Genomic DNA, 18,989 nt, shown 5'->3' with positions numbered 1-18,989 from the left:
AAAGGGAGTTTTCAACACCCAAGAGAGCCAGTTTTAGAGCTTTCTAAATCAAGGAAAGAAAGTCAGATCAAGTTTGACTTTAGCTATAGGGAAGTAGACATGGGGTGTTTATTATTTGCTCAGTTGTTCCTCAGATTTTTGTGGCTCCTTCTGTCCACAGAAGGACTGTGGCCTCATCACTAATCTCTTAGTATGGAACAAGGAATCCCATGTGCAGGTGTCAACCTCTCCCCAGATTTCTAGGTTCCAGGTTCTCCCTTGGGCAGGTAGCTCCCAAGAATCTAAATGATCATTTCCCACAACCAGTCTTTCTAGGACAACCTAGGAATAGACATCTGTTGTGTAAATGAAATATATCCTCTGCTCGGATCTCCCTCTGCCAAGCAGCAGGAGAGCTGGGGCCAAGGAAACCATTTTCTATTATGGAGAGACAATATGGTGTATTGGATGGAGTGCTGGAACTGGAGCCATTAAGCTCTGATTTAAAATTCTGCTCTCATATTTACCAGTTATGTGACTGTGGACAAGTTATTTAATTGCCCTAAACTTCAGTTTCCTCATCTACTCAATGGAGATAATAATGCCTATGGTCCCACTGGATTGTTATAGATCTCAAATGAAGGAAGGTATGTCAAGAGCTTTGCATACTTTAAAATGCCAAACAAATATCCATTATCCATGCAGATCCTCTGTACCAGGCAGAAGAGAGGCAGGAATCCCCCAAGACCTCAAAAAGCCTAGAGCCACAGTGAGGAGTGAGCCCATCCATTAATAGAGGGCCATTTTGAAAACTTCTGTGCATTGAGCAGGCCTCTGAATAGAGACAGACTCATACCCAAGCCTGGCCTACAATAGATCCAAATAAGCCCAGTCTTCCCAATGGGAGGTTCTATAACTAGCCACAAACACAGTCTTAGAGGAGGAGCAACCGTGCCTTGTAAAGTGCTCAGCTTTCATTTTTCTCCCAGACAATGCCCAGTACTGAGGCCTCTGCTTGGGAGCCTCTCTCCCTAATCTGTTGTTAATGAGGCTAACCATCCCCTCCCCTTCAAGTCCGACCTTGGGATGGGAAAGGCTGTCTCTGAAGCAGATAGAAGGGAAGACAGGGTGAGAATAGGGAGATTATGCTCCTTAAAAAATAAAAAATAAAAATTTTTAAAAAGTCCTGAAACTTAAGAGTTCCATAGAGCTTTAGAGAAAGCAGAAGATGGAAGAAGGTAGGCTCCAGAGAAAACACTTACAGTCTCCTATGATTATAAAGCCACAGGACAGATCCTTGCCATGGAAAAACTAAGGCCTGATCAGGCCTATGACTCAGTGATGACATTGAGTCATCAGGCAGGCTTACTTCCTGCCACCATCCCAAGTCTGGGCCCAGAGAGGCTGATAACTGCCTTAGAATCTCAGCAAGGTAAATAATGGACTGAAGTGGGGGGGGAAATGTTCTCTAAGGAAAATCATGTTGCTATCTCTGTTGCTGGCAAACCACACCTGTGGATTAAGCTGCCTATTCAGATCAGGTGATTATAATCAAGCTCCTTTTGCTCATTTAGGGACAGCATGCCCTGATTGCAGACAAGGAGCTTGTACTTAAAAACATTCAGCATAAAGCAAATACAATATCATTACACCGGCTCATGCCCTGTCTCTTTTCCCAGGAAAGTTAAAAGGTTGCTAAGCTACTGGTGCCAAGATGGCAGAGTGAGGAAGGAACCCTCTGAAGCCCTCCCAAAGTCCCTTCCTTTTTTTTTTTTTCAGTAGAAAACTAGAAAAAAAAACTTTTCTGGTATTGCAGGGGGAATCTAGGAACTAGAAAACTACCTCAGAATTGATCTAGAAGCAGGGAAGCAGCTCACCAACCTGGCAGGAAAGGTCTGTCTCACTGGGGTGGGAGGGGAGTGAGATCCAAGGGCAGCAGCAGCCAGCCTCACAGCAGGGGGCTGCAGCAAGGCTCCAAGCCTAGGGCAATCCACCAGCAAGGTCCCACCCTTCTACAAACCAGCAGCTCTCTAGGCAAGTGAGTGATCTGTGCAGCACAGCAAGGCTCCAACCCTGGAGCAGGCCAGCAGCTAAACCCCACATTCAGAGGAGGCCAACAGGGAGGCCCCACCCCCCCAGTAAAAGCCAAAAGGAAAGTCCACCCTCCAGAGAAAGCAGTCACCTAAATCCTGAATCCCACTGAAAGCTGAAGCTCAGTCAAACCCAGAGCCCCAGAACAAAAGGCTTGGGGCAATGCAGGATGAGACTCCAACTCCCACATAAAAAATATACCAAGAACCAAAAAAAAAAAAAAAAAAAAAAAAAAGGCAAAAAAAGGTGAGCAAAAAACAAAAAAAGACTTGACTATGGAAAATTACTATGGTGATAAGGAGGATCAAAGCATAAACTTAGAAGTAGACAATAGTGTCAAAATGGCAACATGTGACGCTTCAAAAAAAAATGTTATTTGGTCTCAGGCCCAAAAAGAATTTCTAGAAAAACTTAAAAAGGATTTTAAAAAGCAAATTAAAGAAGTAGAAGAAAAAATGGGAAAAGAAAGGAGAGTAATGCAAGAGAATCATATAGCATGGGGAAAGATTTACAAAAATTCACTGAGGAAAATAACTTCCTAAAAAATAGAATTGGCCACATGGAAAAGGAAGTACAAAAACTCACTGAAGAAGATAATTCCTCAAAAATTAGAATTGAACAAGTGGAAACTAATGACTCTGAGACATCAAAATACAACAAAATAAAATAAAATGAAGTTTAAAAAATAGAAGAAAATGTGAAATTTCTCATTGGAAAAACAACTGACCAAGAAAATAGATCCAGGAGAGACAATATAAGAATTATTGGACTACTTGAAAGCCATGATTAAAAAAAAAAAAGCCTGGACAACATCTTTCAAGAAATTATCAAAGAGAACTGCCCTAATATATTAGAACCAGATGGCAAAATAGAAATTGAAAGAATCCACTGATCACTGCCTGAAAGAGATCTCAAAACGAAAACTCTCAGGAACATCATAGCCAAATTCCAGAGCTCACAGATCAAGGAGAAAATATTGTAAGCAGCCAAAAAGAAACAATTCAAATATTGTGGAGCTACAGTCAGGATTCCACAGGATTTAGAAGCTTCCACATTAAAGAATTGAAGGACTTGGAATTTGATACACTGGAAGGCAAAGATATTAGGATTACAACCGAGAATCACCTACCCAGCAAAACTGATTATAATCTTTCGGGGGTGGGGGGGATGAGTATTTAACAAAATAGAGGACTTTCAAGCATTTCTAATTAAAAGACCAGAGCTGAATAAAGAATTTGACCTCCAAATACAAGACTCAAGGCAAATATAAAAAGGTAAAAAAGAAATAAGAAAGAAAAAAACATAAGAAATTTAATAACAAGGTTAAACTGTTTGTATTTCTATATGGCAAGATAATATTTTTAACTCTTAACATCTTTATTACTATAAGAGCAATTAGAAAGAGTATATGTAGATAGAGGATGTGGATATAAGGTGACTTTGATGGGATGATACCTTAAAAAACAAAATAAAGGGATGAGAAAGCAAATAGGAGGCATGAAAGAACTATTATAATAGAGGGGAAGATTGGGGGTTTGGGGTGGTGGGCAAAGCTTAAACCTTAGTCTCATAAAAATTGACTCAAAGAGGGAATAACAGCCACATTTGATTAGATATAGAAATCTATCCTACCCTATAATGAAGTTAAAAGGGACAGGGATAATAGAAGGGGAAGGGGAGACTGATAAAAGGGAGGGTATATTGGGGGAGGAGGTGATCAGAAGTAAAACACTTGTGAGGAGGGGGAGGATGGGGAGGCAAGGGGGGATAAAGAAGAGAAAAATAGCATGAAGGGAAGTATACAGTTAGTTATAATAACTATAAATGTGAATAGGATGAACTCACCCACAAAACAGAAGCAGATAGCAGAATGGATTAAAAACCATAATCCTACAATATGTTTACAAGAAGCACATTTGAAGCAGAGAGATAAACACAGGGTAAAGGTAAGGGACTAGAGCAGAATCTATTATGCTTCAGCTGAAGCAAAGAAAACAGGTAGCAATCATGATCTTAGACAAAGTAAAAACAAAAATAGCTCTGGTTAAAAGAAATAAAGAAGGAAACTATACCTTGCTGAAAGGTACTATAGGCAATGCAGTCATGTCAATCTAAACATATATGTACCAAATGGTATAGCATCTAAATTTTTGAAGAAGTTGAATAAGTTACAGGAAGAAATAGATAATAAAACTATTCTAGTGGAGACCTCAACTTTCCCCTCTCAGAACTAGATAACTCTAAACAAAAAATAAACAAGAAAGAAGTTAAGGAGGTGAATAAAATTCTGGAAAAGCTAGATATGATAGATCTCTGGAGAAAACTGAATGGGAATAGAAAGAAATATATCTTTTTCTCAGTAGTACATGGTACCTACACAAAAACTGACCATGTATTAGGACATAAAAACCTCACAACCAAATGCAGAGAAGCAGAAATAGTAAATGCATTCTTTTCAGATCATAATGAAATAAAAATTACATTCAATAATGAACAATAGAAAGAGAGATTAAAATTAATTGGAAATTAAGTAATCTAATCCTTAAAAAAGTGGGGCAGAGAACAAATCATAGAAACTATCGATAATTTCATTAAAGAAAATGACAACAATAAGACAACATATCAAAATTTATGGGATGCAGCCAAAGTGGTAGTTAGGGGAAAATTTATATTTCTAATTGCATACATCAATAAAATAGAAAAAAGCAGATCAATTAATTGGGCATGCAATTAAAAATACTAGAAAAAGAACAAATTAAAAATCCCCAATTAAACACCAAATTGGAAATCCTGAAAAATCAAAGGAGAGGATTAATAAAACTAAAAGTAAGAAAACCATTGAACTAATAAATAAAACTAGAAGTTGGTTTTATGAGGAAAAAACCCAATAAAATAGACAAACCATTGGTTAATTTAATTTAAAAAAGGAAAGAAGAAAACCAAATTACTAGTATCAAAAATGAAAAGGGTAAATTCACTACCAATGAAGAGGAAATTAAAACAATTGTTAGGGGCTATTTTGTCTAATTATATGCCCATATATTTGATAGCCTAAATGAAATGGATGAATATCTACAAAAATATAAATTACTCAGATTAATAGGAGAAGAAATAATATACTTAAATAACCCAATATTAGAAAAAAGAAATTGAATAAGCAAGCCATCAATGAACTTCCTAAGAAAAAAACCTCCAGGATCAGATGGATTCAAAAGTGAATGCTACCAAACATTTAAAGAACAATTAATCTCAATACTATATAAACTATTTGGAAAAATATGCAAAAGAGTCCTACCAAATTCCTTTTATGACACAAATATAGCGCTAATACCCAAACCAGGAAGAGCCAAAACAGAGAAAGAAAATTATAGACCAATTTCCCTAATGAATATTGATGCAAAAATTTTAAACAAAATGCTAGAAAAGAGATTACAGCAATATATCACAAGGATCATATACTATAATCAGGTGGGATTTATACCAGGAATTCAGGGCTGGTTCAATATTAGGAAAACAATCAGCATAATTGCCCATATCCATAACAAAATCAACAGAAATCTATGATTATCTCAATAGATGCAGGAAAAGCCTTTGACCAAATACAGCACTCATTCCTATTAAAAACACTAGAGAGAGTAGGAATAAATGGAACTTACTTTAAAATGATAAGTAATATTCATCTAAAATCATCGGCAAACATTATCTATAATGAAGATAAGCTTCCCAATATAATCAAGGGTGAAGTAAGAAGGCCCATTATCACCTCTGTTATTTAATATTGTACTAGAAATGTTAACTATAGCAAAAAGAGAAGGAAAAGAAATTAAAAGACTTAAAATAGGCAGGGAGGAAACAAAACTATTGCTCTTTGAAGATGATATGATATTATACTTGGAAAATCCTAGAGAATCAACTAAAAAACTACTTGAAATTATTAAAAACTTAAGCAAAGTTGCAGGATACAAAATAAACCCACAAAAATCATCAGCATTTCTATATATTACCAACAAAGTCTAGCAGCAAGAGATAGAAAAATTTCATTTAAAATAATTTTAAACCATATAAAATACTTGGAAGTCTACCTGCCAACACAAAACCAGGAACTATAAAAACACAACTATAAAACACTTTTCACACAAATAAAGTCAGATATAAACAATTGCAAAAATATTAATCGCTCATGGGTAGGCTGAGTCAATATAATAGAAATCTACTTATTCAGTGCCATATCAATCAAACTATCAAAAAAGTATTTTGTAGAGCTAGAAAAAATAATAACAAAATTCATCTGGAAGAACAAAAGCTCAAGGATATTAAGGGAATCAATGTAAAAAAAATGAAAGAAGGTGGTCTAGCCCTACCATATCTCAAACTGTATTATAAAGCAGTAATTATCAAAACAATCTGGTACTGGCTAAGAAATAAAGTGGTGGAACAGTGGAATAGATTAGGTACAAATTACATTATAATAAATGGCCATAGTAATCTGGTATATGATAAACCCAAAGACCCAAGCTTTTGGACAAAACTCATTATTTTATCAGAAACTACTGGGAAAACTGGAAAACAGTATGGCAGAAACTAGCTATAGACCAACATCTCACATCGTATACCAAGATAAGGTCAAAGTGGGTACAGGATTTACACATAAGGGTGATACCATAAGCAAATTAAGAGAGCATGGAATAATTTATCTGTCAGATTTATGGATTTGGGAAGAATTTAGGGCAAAGAAGATATAGGGAGCATTACAAAATGTAAAACAGATAATTCTGATTATATAAAATTTAAAAGTTTCTGTACAAACAAAACCAATGCAACCAAAATTATAAAGAAAGCAGAAAACTGAGGGAAATTTTTTGCTACAAGTATCTCTGATAAAGGTCTCATTTCTCAAGTATATAGAGAAATGAGTCAAATTTATAAAAATGCAAATCATTTCCCAATTGATAAATGGTTAAAGGATATGAACAGGCAGTTTTCAGACAAAGAAATCAAAACTATCTATAGTCTTATGAAAAATGCTCTAAATAACTATTGATTAGAGAGATGTAAATTAAAACAACTCTGAGGTATCACCTCACACCTATCAGATTGGCTAATATAAGACAAAAGGAAAATGTTGGATGTTGGAGGGGAAGTGGGAAAACTGGGACACTAATGCATTGTTGGTGTAGTTGTAAACTGATCCAACCATTCTGGAGAGCAATTTGGAAGTATATCCAAAGGGCTATAGACCACTGCTAGGTCTATATCCCAAAGACATCCAAAAAAAAAGGGGAAAGGAGCTATTTGCGTAAAAATATTTCTAGCAGCTCTTTTTGTGGTGGCTAAGAATTAGAAATCAAAGGGATATCCATCAATAGAGGAATGGCTAAACAAGTCATGGTATATGATTGTAATGGAATATTATTGTACTATAAGAAATGACAAGCAGGATGATTTCAGAAAAACCTGGAAAGACTTACATGAACTGATACAAACTGAAGTGAGCAGAACCAGGAGAACTGTTGTACACAGTAACAGCAATATTGTTCAACGAAGAATTATGAATGACTTAGTTATTCTTAATAATACAATGATCTAAGAAAATCCCAAAGCACTGATGATGAAGCATACTATCTGTTTTCAGAGAAAGAACTGATATTGATTGAATATGGACTGAAGCGTGCTATTTTTCACTTTCTTTCATTTTTTTCTTTTAATTGAGTCTTCTTGTACAAAATGACTAATATGGAAATGTTTTACATAATTGCACATGTATAAACTATATCTGATCGCTTACTGTCTCAGAGAGGGAGGAGGGGAGGGGACAGAGGGATACAATTTGGAACTCCAAACTATAAATAAAAAAATTAAAAAAAAATTTTTTTAAAAGTTGCTAAGATATCATAGCTATGCCGAGAGAGGCCTCTTCATTCTTTCTCAAATGAGACAACACTGTTAAGCACTTGGCAAACATTTAAAGTGCTATATAAATGTCAGTGATTGTTGTTGTTGCCACCCTTCCAATAGATTTTGAAGCCTCTTCTGCTGGTGACAAGGGACCTTCACCACCCCAAGCCCTTCCCCACCAAGGCCAAGCTATTCAATTTAATTCAACATGCACTTATCAATTATCATCTCTATGCAGATGATCTCCAAATCTACATGGGATATATATTCCTCTCTCCTTGGCTTCAGTTTTGCATCACCAACTACCTTTTGGACATCTTGAACTGGGCAGCTTGTGGACATCTCAAACTCACCATGCCCAAAACAGACCTCAGTGTCTTTTTTTCCCCCAAACCTTTCCCTATTCTAAACTTCCATGTCACTGTCCAGGGCATCACCATCCATCCTCCCAGTAACCCAGGTCTGAAAACTGAGTTAGCCTCAACTCCTCACATTCATCCCAATCTACTGCAGAATCTTGCCATTTCTAACTGTGCAGTATCTTTCCCCTAGGTCCCCTTCTGTTAATGCACACAGCCACCACCCTGGCTCAGCTGGTTGTCACTTCTCACCCTGATTATTGAAATATTCTTCTAATTGGTCTCCCTGGCTCACATACCTCCCCACTTTAATCCATCCTTCTATAAACTGCCAAAGTCATTTTCCTAAAGGGCAGGTCTGAACACGACACCCTCTCACTCCTTAAGTTGGTATATAAAGCCCTTCACAACTAAGCCCCTTCCTTACACTTTCTTCCCTCTACATACCCTGCATATTCATTCTACACTGGCCTATTTGCTTTTCCTCCCATAGGACATTCTTGCTCCTGTCTCTGTGTCTTTGCATTGGCTGTCCATGTCCCTCATGCCTGGAATGCTCTCCCTCCTCATCAACTCCTTCAGGACTCAATTCAGCTCCTATCTTCTGCAGAAAGCTTTTCTGGTCTCATGTACAACTAGTGCCTCCCTTCTGAGACTACCATCTATTTATATATCTTGCATTGACCCAGTTATTTTTATATTGTCTCTTCCATTCAAATGTGAAGAGAGAGACCAGTTTTGCCTTTCTTTGTATCTTAGGTGTTCAACACAGTGTCTGGGTGTATACAATAAGCACTCAATGAATGCCTGTTGACTGACTGACTGTATGCCAGAAACTGAGCATATAAATACAAAAATAGAATGGTGCCTGCCCTCAGAAAGCTTATGTTTTACTGGAAGGCTAAGAATCTGAAAGCAAAGCAGAAAAAGGTTGCCATCTCCACCTGTTCTCTACACATAGCATAACAGCTTCCACCTTCATCCTCTTCCAGTCAAGCAGCCCTCAGATCCCTCTTCTCTCAGAGTCATTTGGCCTACCCAGGCTACTCCCAGGCTAGAGCCTCTAGTTTGCTCTTTATTAGCTACATTACTGGATGCTTAATTGCTTATCTCCAGAGAACACTTTTCCTTTTTTCACTCAGAAAAAGGCCAAAGCAACCAGAACAATCAGAACAATGTGCTGTTAAGATGTTTCCCAAAATAACCAACTGTAAAACTCCCTGGGTTGGGGGGAGCAGGTGAATTGAAAGATTAAGTGACAGAAGAAAGGGACTGAAAAAAACACCAAAGAATTTAAGGTCAAAAGGGACCTTACAAATCATCTAGTTCTGGGGTTCCTGTTTTTTTTTTTTAATATTTTGATACCTGTATTTCAATATGGTTGGTTTCCTTGTAATTGTATATATTTTATTTTACACATTTTGGGGAGTGTCTTTTTTTTTAATTAAACAATTTATTTATTTATTTTTATTTTTCAACATTCACTTCCATAAGATTTTGAGTTTCAAATTTTCTCCCCTTCTCTCTACTCCCCCCTCCCAAGACGGTGTGCAATCTGATGTAAGCTCTACTTATACATTCATATTAAACATTTTCACATTAGTCATGATGTAAAGAAGAATTAGAACTAATGGGAGGAACCACAAGAAAGAAGAAACAAAACAAAACAGAAGGAAAAAAGTGGGCAAATATTATGCTTCCATCTGCATTCAGACTCCAAAGTTCTTTCTCTGGATGTGGATAGCTTTTTTCCATCATGAGTCTTTTGGAGTTGTCTAAGAGCCTTGCATTGCTGAGAAGAGCTAAGTTTATCAAAGTCAGTCATTGCACAATATGGCTGTTACTGTGTACAATGTTCTCCTGGATCTGCTCACTTCACTCAGCATCAGTCCACGTAAGTCTTTCCAGGTTTTTCTGAAGACTGCCTGCTCATCATTTCTTATAGCACAATAGAATTCCATTACATTCATATACCACAACTTGTTCAGCCATTCCCCAGTTGATGGGCATCCCCTCAATTTTCAATTCTTTGCCACCACAAAAAGAGCTGCTATAAATATTGTTGTACATGTGGGTTATTTTATGCATTTTAAAGCATTATTTGGGGCAGCTATTTTAGATAGAGTGCAGGAAGACCCGAGTTCAAATCTGGCCACAGACAGTTACTAGAGTTGTGTGACCCTGGGCAAGTCATTTAATTTCTGTTTGCCTCAGTTTCCTCATCTGTAAAAGAAGGATAATTAGAGCACCTACCTCCCATAATTGTTGTGAGAATCAAATGAGCTTATATTTGTAAAGTACTTAGCACAGTGCCTGGCACAATAGTTGTTGTTGCTTAGTCATTTTGGTTGTGTCCAACTCTTTATGACTTTATTTGGGGTTTTCTTGGCCAAGATACAGTAGTGGTTTGCCATGTCCTTCTCTATCCTATTTTACAGATGAGGAAACTGAGGCAAACAGGTTTAAGTGACTTGTCCAGGGTCACACAGCTCTGAGTCCAGTTTGAGGCCAGATTTGAACTCAGGTCTTCCTGACTCCACGCCAGGCACTCTATCCACTCCACCATCTAGATTCCCTAATAGTAGATGCTTAATAAATGCTTGTCTCCTTCCCTCTCCTCTTCTCAAGCCTTGACGTGATACACGAATGATCCCTAGCTTCCCTCAATTATTCTAATTAATTAAAAAAAATATATAATTTTGAGTAGCGGATCAAAGGTTTCACCAAGACTCCCAAAGGGGTCCATGATATATTAAAAAAAAAAAAGGTTAAGAACCCCTGACCTAGTTCAACCTCCATAGTTTATAGATGAGCACACTGGGACCAAGGGAGGGGAATTAACTTTCTCCAGGTCCAAGGTCACTTAGGTAGACAGTGGCCCCAACTATTGCCTGAGATCATCCAGGGTCATAGATTGAGAGCTGGAAGAAATTATGGAAGTCATCTAGCCCAACTCCTTTATTTTACAGATTAGAAAACCAAACTCCAGAAACATGAACTAACTTGTTAGACCACACAAGCAACTAAGTGGCAGAAATGGGGTTCAAACCCAGGTCCTCTGAGTCCAACCCCAAGTCTTCTTTGCCCCATATTGTGCTGCTGAGTACTATAGGACTTTACAAATTGAGGCCACTAAAGAAACAGGCAGCCTGACTTGCTCCCTCTCTGAACCCTGGGTTGGACTTCCTGATACTCTGTTTTCTAAACCTTCATTTTTTCCCTTGCTACCCATCAATGAGGAGATGCCTTCCCTCTGTTGCCTGTGGGGAGGTAAGCAACACTCAAATATTGCAGAAGAATGATACACGACTATCAGAGGACATTGGATCTTAAAGGTCATCTAATGTTATCTCCTTCACTTTCTAGAAAGGAAACCAACACTTCAGAGAGAAGAGACTTGCTCAAAGTACCAACGACCCCAAACATAAGATTTTGCCCTGATCCCTTGGCCAGGGCTGGCAAAACTCGTGCTCAGCTTCCTGCTCCAGAGGGACCAGTTGTGGGCATGGATGGGCTAGCAGGCAGCCGTGAGCTGGCACTGTTGTGAAGAAGTCATGGCAGAGGAACCATCCCATTGGGCTTAGAGCAGGGAACAGCCACGAGTGGGGGTCTAGAATGCCCTGCTGTCACTTCCCATGTCTCAAGCCTCTCTCCACTGGCCTGCTCTGTTTGTGACTGCTGAGTCTGGTGGGACCATTCCCTATTTCCTCCCAAACATCCTTGCCCCAAGCAGAATTTCCTTAAACAGTGTGCCCCCTCCCCAGCAGCAGTCCCCCAAATGGTCTCTTCAAACTCAGTCCTTTCCCACTCTTTCCTCAGCCCCTTGGCCCAGGAACCTTTTCCTCTTCCTTCCTCCAATGCTGCAGCTAGAACCTGGAAACTACACTCTGCAGGTCATGTCAAAGCTGGCTGCTGCTGCCACTCCCTCACCCTTGTTCTTGGAAGTCAGTAGGATAAAGAGCAGTCAGGACCAGCCTGCTGGCCCCTCTCTGCAAGTTGCCCCTGTGGGATGATGGTCCTCCCTGGCTTCAGTCTGCATCACTGCTGCCCTCCTCCTTCCTTCTCTTCTTCAGCTTATTGGTTATTAAACATCAGCCCTCCTTGCTGTATAACTGCTTTCCTTCTTGACATCACAATGGTTTTGGTTCCTTCTTTAATAAATTGGAGAAGAGAGAAAAAAAATGACAGTGAAAAATAGAAGTCCGACTATCTTCCTTTCGTATAGAACAGGGTTTCCTAACCCCTTTTGTGTCAAGGACCACTCTGGCAATCTGGTATAGTCTATGGACCCTTTTGCAGAATCATGGTTTTAAATCATTCAAGGAAATGCTAAATTTCAGTTAGAGGTTAACAAAAATTAGACATAATTTTTTTTCCCCATCCAAGTTCATGGACTCCCTGAAATCTATCTGCAATCCATGGACTCTGGGTTATGAAGCCTTCTTTTAGAGGCAATATAGAAAAAGCCCTAGATTCAGAGTCAAGGGATCTAGGTTTAAATCTTACTGACTGGCTTTGTGACCTTGGGCAAGTCATTTCATTTCTTTGAGTTCCCTTTTCTTATCTGCAAAATGAGGGATAAATATGGCAGCACTTCCTACCTTACATGGTTATAGTGAGGAACACACTATGGTTATAGTGAGGAATACACTATGCAAAGCTTCAAGGGATATAGAAACATGAGCCTTTGATAGATTCGATAGATACTTGTGCTATATTGCCTCCTTTATTTCCAAAGGGTAACCTAGTCGGACTGTCTTTTTCTAAGCTGAATAAAAGTTGGTTGGGTCCTTAGAAAAGAAACAACTGCACTCATAAAGCCTATTTCAAATAATAACCTGAAAGGTTCTGATGAGAAGCAGGGTGGAGTTTATAAAAGGAGGGATGTTATTATGTGTAGGTCAAAGCTTTATGAGGGAAATAGTCTTCCTCAAAGGGGAGGAGGGAATTGGCAGACCAAAGCAGCAGACTTGAGGAGGTTTTAATATCACTTGACTTCCACTATGCCAAAAAGGAAACATTTCTTGCCCACTTTTCGTGAGAAGGAAAAAAAAGGAAGGAAAGGAAGAAAGATTTCAGCTTAAAAAAATTTTTTTTTTAAAAAAGGACAGATAAAGGAGGAAATTAAGTTTAAGGGAGAACATCCCCAGAGGATAGTCTTCCAGACTTGACATTTACCAAGTAAGAGAAGGAGAAGAGACATTTTGGGGTAATGATTTTTTGTGGCTGTCGCTGTTAAAAGAAGTCAAAGGTGGTAAATAGATCGGGCTTGTGGCCTTCCAGGGCAAGTTTCCGTTACTCATAGAACCTGAGAGATGATTCTCTTTGTAAACATGGCTGGGCCAGCCAAAATGAAACACCCTTTGTTTAATGAACAGAGAATCAGAGACAGGTCTGAGAGCGGCCAATCTAGATGCAGGGATTAAGAGAACCCCAAGGTCTGATGGGAAGCAGAACAGCTGGTGCTGTAAAATTTTGGGGGTGGAGAAGAGCTTCCCTTTGGGAAAATAGACCTGTTCCACCCACAAGCTGTGTTATGACGAGAATTCCACAGTTAGACTACACTGTTTTGACATTAAGGGAGACAGCATTGTATAGTACAGTGGTCCCCAAGCCTTTCAAGTCAGGTGTCTTATCATCAAAAAATTTCTCAGACAACATCCCCAGCACCCTACCAGGCACATACAGCATTATAGTTAATGCTATATCTACTAGCTCAGAAAATGCATTAGTGACGAGGTTTAGTGCACACATGGATCGGTGGATTCCCTTGCAATTACCCAGATCTCCCTCATAGTGAAATGCTATTGAGAACCACTGACAACAGAACAGAAATGGAATCACGAGGCAGGACTCTGGGGTTTCTCTTTGTCTTTTTCCTTATCTATAAAACAAAGGGCTTGGCCTAGGTAATCTCTAAATTCCCTCCAGGTTTGTCTTTTGTTGAAATTCCAATCCCTCCGGGACAAGCAAACACATGAAACCTCGTGAGTCACTTATATTTCCATGTAAGGCAGTTTGTTGGATTCTTTCCTGAGAACAGTTTAGAGAGTGGTAAGGGCAGCAGGAAGTGGAGGTGGAGGCAGGAAGTATTACTGATTGGAGGAGGGTGGGGGAGGAAGAGGGTACCCAAAGGGGAGAGTGGAACACTAAAGACAAATTAACCACTTCACAGTTTTTCCTCAAGGCACTGTCTCTTTAGGACTTAACGGGACAGTTGGAGGAGCGAGATGGGGGGAAATGTTAAAATCTCAAACCAGGACCAAACCCCCAAACACTAGTGCAGGCAGTACGGAAGCCATGAACACTTGATTTATGAACATCCTTGAACACAAGAGGCAGCTGCAGGAACCCATGTGACCCCTGCTGTCATTATAGAGACCCCACCCAATCCCTGCTTCCTTGAGGGGCTTACTAGACTCACGGCTGATAGTATGGAGAGCAAGAAGTTCCCCTGCCATCCAGAAGACAGTAAAGGGGGTTAGGAGAAGAGAGACGTATCTCCTTGTTCTTAGGATAAAAGGGGATTGGAATGGGTCATTACACCTGAAAAGATTGGGAACCACTGCCCTATAGTTTGCTCTCTCCTTTAATATTCCTAATCCAAAGAAGTAAATACCTAACTATGGCAGCTGGTAAGTGGGAGAGGTATTTGCTGGGCAGGGGCACCTTCCTCAGTCCTCAGAATTGCTCAGTATTAGCTCTTCTGCCTAGCATCCTCCTCTTTTCTACTGAGAGAAACACATGGACTCTTGTTGCTGCTGCTTATTTGCAAAAGGATTGTTTTCTAGATGCTAGGGATGTCTGAGGGAGATGTGTAGCCTAGCTTCAGCTCAGTATGTAAAAAGAACTAGCAACTAGATTTGTTCAAAGATTTAGCAGGGCCACTCCATGAGGTCATAAAACCAAGCACTGGATGTGTTCGAGTAGAGAAAGGACAACCAATTGTCCAGGAAGTTAAAGAACATTTATGCTTCAGGTTGGGTTGGACCTCTGAAGTGCATTTAAACACTAAGATTACAGGAGTATATTATGGATACTAGTAATAAATACTATATAGTGCTTTAAGGCTAAAAAAATTGGCTTTCACATGCATTATCTTATTTGATTTGTCCAGGAATTCTGTGCACTTGTCATTAACCCTATTTTACAAATGAAGAAACTGAGGGTCACAGTGGTAAGGTGACCTATCTAAGATCACAGAGCTAGCTATTAAATGTCATGGGTAGGACTCGAACTCAAGTCTTCCTGCACAAGATTCTTGCAGTCAAAATATTATTAGTATGTGGGCTACAGGGCCACTGAGAACAAAATGATCTATGTACTTTAAATGCTTCCGGCTATCTGGATGGATTAAGGAAGACAAAAATAAAACTGAAACCTTGAAAAGTGGACCTCTAGGACCCGAGTATAAAGGATTCTAGCTCATGAGAACCAAGACTACAACTTAGGGCTCCTTCCTCTCTTTTAGAAGAGGAGTTCTTCTGATGAGCTCTGGGTGCAAAATGAAGCATACTTTTTTCACTTTATTTTTCTTGTGTTTTTTTTGTAGGTGTGTTTTCTTTTATAATGTGGAAAAAATGTCTTGTATGACTTCACATATTTAATTGATAGTGTATTGCTTGCCTTCTCAAGAAATATGGGGAGGAAGGAGAGAATTTGGAGCTTAAAAATTTTTTTAATGAATGTTTAAAATGTTTTTAATATAATTGGGAAAATTTTAATGAAATAAAAATATATTTAAAAAGGAATGGGAGTTCTTAATCTGGAGTCCAAGAACTTAAAATTTTTTTGATAGCTTTATTTCAATATGATTGGCTTCCTTTGCAATCCTGTGTACTTTGTTTCATGCATTTGAAAATGTGATTCTAAGAAAGGATCCCCAGGTTTTGCTAGACTTCCAAAGAAGAAAGGTTAAGATCTCTTCCTTTAAAGACAGTTCTTTTGGCTCAGTTTCCCTTTGGTGTCAACTAGCTGGTCTACTTAAGATGCCATAACAAGATTATGCAGTGGGATTCAAGTTGGACAAGGGAAAAGAACTTTCTGGCTTCAAAGGAGCAATTCTGCATCACTGAAAGAGATTAACAAAGGTTATTGTGCCATCTTCTTTATTAGATACCTTTGGAAACCAGGTAATACCCACTAATCCAAGCTGAGAATTGGTACTGCCCTGCCTCAAGGCAGAGGAATAGGTCCAATGGCCTATGGTAAACACTGTTAACCTAAGGATTCTATGTTTCTTGAGAACACTCAAAGAGCTGTTGATAGGATAGCAAAATTCAAAGCCAGAAGGGTCCTTAGGGTAAATGTAGTCCAAACCTCCCATGTATTACAGATGAGGAAAAATGGGCCCAGAGCAGTTAGGTTTGCCCACAAGTAGTAAGTAGCAGAGCCAGTGCTTATATGCATTCCCTTTTATTATATTATACAACTAATAATATTTTGTACAATGTCACACCCTCTAGAAGAGGTAGAATGTCATAGTGGAAAGACGGCTGAGCCAGAAATTAAGAAGACCCAAACTGGGTTCAGATTCCATCTCTGATATTTACTAAGTTATGTGATCATCAGGCAACCCTTTATGTAGAAACTATAACTACTTATCTACAAAATCGAATTCAGTTTGTCAGTTTCATGGACGGAAGTTCTCTCTTTGGCAGCTCTACAGACTGATGAAATCTTGAATCTTTCTCATATTTTCCACTGGGTATTTAACACACAAGAAGGATCAGTTCAAAGAATTGGATGTGTTTAGACTGAAGAGAGATGACTTTGGGGAAATATGACAACCATCTTTAAGTACTTGAAGTATCTTTTACATGTGATGAAGTATCATCACAAGATGAAATAGACTTGTTTTACTCAAATATATTCCTCTAGGGACAAATGCGTGTGTGTGTATGTGTATGTATGTATGTATGTATACATGTATATATATGTATATGTGTGTATATATGTGTATGTATATAGATTTGATGTAAGGAAAAGCATCCTACTTATTTTTTGTTGTTGAATTATTTCAGTTGTGTCTGACTCTCTGTGACCCAATTGGGGGTTTTCTTGGCAAAGAGTGGTTTGCCATTTCGTTCTCCAGCTCACTTTACCGATGAGGAACTGAAGCAAACAAGGCCAAGTGACTTGTCCAGGGTCATACAGCTAGTAAGTGTCTGAGGCCAGATTTGAACTTAGGTCCTCCTGACTCCAGGGCTGGTGTGCTATCCACTGAACCACCTAGTTGCCCTACTCCTAACTATTAAAGCTGTCCAAAAGTATAATTGGCAGTGATCTTCAAGCAAAGATCAGAATACCACTTGCTTGTGATGTTGTAGACAGAAATTTTTTTTCAAATAGGGTTAAACTAGTTAATTCCTGAAGTCTCTTCCAACTCTGAGATTTTGTAATTGCTAGGATTCTCTGATGTTCAGACTGATGGAATGGAATGGGTTCTTGCCTGGGAATCAAGAGAACTGGTTTCCCTTCTCAGAACCACTAATGTGTGTTGTCTTGGGAAAGTCATTTTCCTTCTTCTGTCTTAGTATCTTCATCTGCTATGAGGGAACTGGACTAGCTCTCTAAGCTCTCTACTAGCTTGATCACTCTTGATTCCTTAGTTGGAAATAGATATTCCCCTAGAAAGCAAATCACCTATGGTAACCAGAGTTCCACTCCATTCTGTGAGGTACTCGGACAGAAATGACAATTACATTCTGAAGAGAAATAATGGATTTTCTGAGGGGAAAAGAGTCAGCTAACAGACATTCTGAAGAGAACTGGATATTGTTAATGAATATTCTGAGAAGGAAGAGTCTGTTAACAGATGCTCTAAGGAGAGAGCTGTTGGCAGTTGGCAATTATGGCCATCTTGAATGAAGGAAACTTGTCCTAAGTTTTGGGAACAACACAAGCAAGGAGGTGGAGAGACACAAGCAGATGAGACATGATGTTCAACTATGCAAATCAGGAACAAGAAATGAGAAGAGAGGGCTGCTGGCATGCATGACCATCAAGTCCTTGCTGATCTTCGCTCTGGTTTCTGCCAAGAGCTCTTGGGATATAAACCCAAAAAGCTTTTTCCTGAAGCTGGCTAGCCAGTCTCCATGAGTCCCTGCCTTGACCACTGCTACTGTTGCTGCACCGTTCTTTAAACAAGACCATCCAAAGGTCATGCCTGGGAGAAGCCGACCTATTAGGCTCAGGTCTCCCTGACAATGGACTGCATACTGTCTTCATGACTTGCCAAACCATGACTCCCTTTCTGGTTACTACTTCTCTTTATGTGTTGTTTCCCCACAAGAATTAAGCTCTTTGAGGTCAAGGACTGCTTTTCTTTTGTATTAACATCCCCAGCACTTAATACTATGCTTGGCACGCAGTAAGTGTTTAATAAATGCTTTTCATTTATTCATCCATCATCTGTCCTACAAAGTGGGTATACCTACTCTGTTCTTTCTACCTCTTGCTCAGTGTGACTGATAATCAAAAAGATATTACCTTTTCCACTGGTGAAAGGCATGATAATCAAATATCTAATGGCTCTGATCACAATACCTGTGATTTTGAGTTTTAGTTGGCTGGCTAGGCCAAAGCTCTCTTTCCTGGCCACCAGTCACCATTCCCTCACACACATTCATGTCAGCCCCATCCATTCCTCTCCCACTCTACCTT

At 39.0% G+C, this 18,989-nt stretch overlaps 1 protein-coding gene across 1 annotated transcript in view; it reads right to left on the bottom strand.

Annotated features, from left to right (window-relative positions):
* Positions 1–18,989, bottom strand: part of PECAM1 (platelet and endothelial cell adhesion molecule 1) — a 95,896-nt gene that overhangs the window by 13,870 nt on the left and 63,037 nt on the right. The gene's annotated exons all lie outside the window — the stretch shown is intronic.

The sequence above is a fragment of the Vombatus ursinus genome, unplaced genomic scaffold, assembly GCF_900497805.2.
Source record: "Vombatus ursinus unplaced genomic scaffold, bare-nosed wombat genome assembly UNPS02014801.1, whole genome shotgun sequence".
In the NCBI taxonomy this organism is placed as follows: domain Eukaryota; kingdom Metazoa; phylum Chordata; class Mammalia; order Diprotodontia; family Vombatidae; genus Vombatus; species Vombatus ursinus.
This window is presented reverse-complemented; position numbering and strand designations above follow the sequence as displayed.